The following is a 3,368-nucleotide window of genomic DNA, read 5'->3' on the forward strand; positions in this document are numbered from 1 at the left end:
CAAACGAGTGAGGCAGACCCAACACCTGGTGAAGGTGATGAGATCTGAGGATGGTTAGAATTTCCAGGTAAGACCTGAGTGGTAGAGGTGGGAGACATTGGTCAACACACACACACACACACACACACACACACATCTCCTCCCCTATTCCTTATTGCCCCTTCCTTGCTGCTGCTGCTGCTGCTGCTGCTGCTAAGTCGCTTCAGTCATGTACGACTCTGTGCGACCCCATAGACGGCAGCCCACCAGGCTCCCCCATCCCTGGGATTCTCCAGGCAAAAACACTGGAGTGGGTTTCCATTTCCTTCTCCAATATATGAAAGTGAAAAGTGAAAGTGAAGTCACTCAGTCGTGTCCAATTCTTAGTGTCCCCATGGACTGTAGCCTACCAGGCTCCTCCATCCATGGGATTTTCCAGGCAAGAGTACTGGAGTGGGGTGCAACTGTCTTCTCTGGCCCCTTCCTTACTCTCAGCCAAATACTTCCCTGGTGGTTCAGATGATAAAAAATCTGCCTGCAATGCGGGAGACCTGGGTTTGATCCCTGGGTTGGGAAGATCCCCTGGACAAGGGAACAGCTACCCACTCCAGTATTCTGGCCTGGAGAATTCCATGGACAGAGGAGCTGGCAGGATACAGTCCATAGGGTTGCAAAGAGTCAGAGCAACTTTCACTCAAATACAATCTGGCTCTCTTATCCATCATGAGGAGGGTCTTGATTCAGTATTCATGACCCTCTACAGAGTCTAGCCTGAAGTCACTGTAGATTAGTGGTCCCCAAGCCCCTGGCAGAGGCCAAGACATTGTAGCTATAATAACAGTGCTCAGGATCCCTACATGATGCTGGACAATTCACTCACAGCTCACTCTACCCTGAGTGACTTTCAGAATCATTCTTTGCCACCACCCAAAGACAGTAACAATCCCCACACCCACTGATAGTTCAGGAAGCCTTAGTCCATCTTCTTAACTTCAGTCCCGGAATGACGTGAAGTAGGCTTATTTAGGCTCATTTCACACCTGGGGTTCTTATAAGTTACATGTTTTCCACCAAGATGGTACAGCTGGGACTCAAACCTGGGTCTGCACATGTCACAGTGGATGCTTTGTTATGACTCCTAGGTCAGACCATTGCCACCCGAGGTGATGATGACACTGTTGGCAGTAGCATGTACAATTCCATATATGAAACCTTACAGGTTTCAAAGCCCAACTTCTCACAGACCATGACCAAGTTCAACTTGCCCAGGACTGAAGGAGTTTCCTGGAAGTGGGATGTTTCATTTTGAAAGCAGGAAAGTCCTGGACAAACATAGAGGACTAGTTGGTTGCCCCAGAAAGCATCCTCCTTTTGTTAACTCCATCAAGAGGAAACAATATCAGAGGAAGCTATATTTGAGGATCATTTGATATGAACCATTGTTCTAGCTCAGTGCAATCCTTATCTAATTCAGTCCTGACCACAGTATTGTTAATTATCCTCCTTGCGCAGATACAGAAATTGAGGCCAGAAAGACTGAGAAAACTTGTTCAAGATTACAGTTCACAAGGGGGCTGGTGGAAAATAAAGGTGTGTCAGACCCAGAAGGGATAACCACATCAAAGAGCATGACATTGGCCTGGCTGCCACTGCCTGTTTGTGTGCTCATCTTCCCACACCATCCAAATGCAGGAACTGCATTTGGTAGTTTCCACTGCCTATGTGGTATTTTAATACCATATGTAGTATTTAATACCACTGCATATGTGGTATTTTATATCACAGGTTCTGAGAAAACCTTTAAGTGATCCTAGGGTTTTGATATTCTCCACAGTCCTGTATGGTCGGTTTATGTCCATATCTTATAGATGAAGAAAATGAGACTGACAGATAGTAAATCATTCCCAAAAATATAAGATTCAGTGAGGGTTTACAGTGGGGAGGCATGTCCTCTAATATTTTCTGGTGTATCAGGACACCAGGCTCCATTTTATCTGATTCTAGCAATATTAGTAACTATTATCATAGTTTATTAAACACCTATTCTGTGCTACTGCTTTGAATATGTCATCTCATTGATGAGCTACAGTAAGTATACAAAGTATGCACACAATTTACAGATGAGGAAACTGAAGCAAAAAGAAAACAGGATGTGGAGTTTTCAAAGGATTACACAGCTAGAAAAGAAGTCCATCCAGACTATAGGACATCAAAGCCAACATTCCTAAGGACTGAAGATGTTGACAATGTTGATGATGATAACTCTTGTTTGTCAAATACCTTTGAGCTTATAAAGTAATTTCATCCACATTAGCTTATTCGATGGATCTTCAAAAGGAAAAGAGGATATTCCCATCATATGAAGAATATCTAAGTGACAGTTATGATCTTTCTATATAATTAGTATCCCTTCTCTACTCCTCAACAAAACACACATCCAAGAGACAGAGAGAAAGAGAGATAGAGAAAGAGAGAGGACTATTCTTAAGAATTTTCTAGTGGCTCAGAGGTTAAAGCGTCTGCCTACAATGCCGGAGACCTGGGTTTAATTCCTGGGTCGGGAAGATCCCCTGGAGAAGGAAATGGCAACCCACTCCAGTATCCTTGCCTGGAGAATCCCATGGACAGAGGAGCCTGGTAGGCCACAGTCCATGGGGTCACAAAGAGTCGGACACGACTGAGCGACTTCACTTTCACTTTCATGATATCTTACTCAAATTTCACAAGCCTGTGAAACTGATAGCTTTCCTATTTGAAAAAATAGCCATGGACTAAGACTTGGGAATTTTCTTCCCAGCTAATCTCCTGTTCAACCCTCAACCAGAAAGTCTACAGGACAACCTAGAATACAACTAAAATGCAGAATCTCCCAAGAAGTCTCCCAGTCACTGTGCTTAGTTCTCACATCTGGACATGTTTACATGCCCACCAGCAAGAGACACCTATATATCTATGTGACCTTTGAAAAAACACAGAAAACAGACAAAGGCTTTGAATGATATAAGTTTTTGAAGCAATATTTTCCTTGCATTTTTCTCCTTTAAATAAGCATTACAAATGAAACCAGCACCTCTGACTTCCTGCTCCTGGGCTTCTCTCAGAACCCAGAGCAGCAGCCTCTCCTGTTCGGGCTCTTCCTAGCTGTGTACCTGGTCACCGTGCTGGGGAACCTGCTCATCATCCTGGCCATCAGCTCTGACCCCCACCTCCACATCCCCATGTACTTCTTCCTGGCCAACCTGTCCTTCACCGACACCTGCTTCTCCTGCACCATCGTCCCCAAGGTGCTGCTCACATCCACACACAGCACTACACCATCTCCCACACTGGGTGCCTCGTGCAGATGTTCTTCTTCATGGAATTGACTCTGCTGGATGACTTCCTGCTGG

The sequence above is a fragment of the Bison bison genome, unplaced genomic scaffold, assembly GCF_000754665.1.
Source record: "Bison bison bison isolate TAMUID 2011002044 unplaced genomic scaffold, Bison_UMD1.0 scf7180017864193, whole genome shotgun sequence".
Lineage (NCBI taxonomy): Eukaryota > Metazoa > Chordata > Mammalia > Artiodactyla > Bovidae > Bison > Bison bison.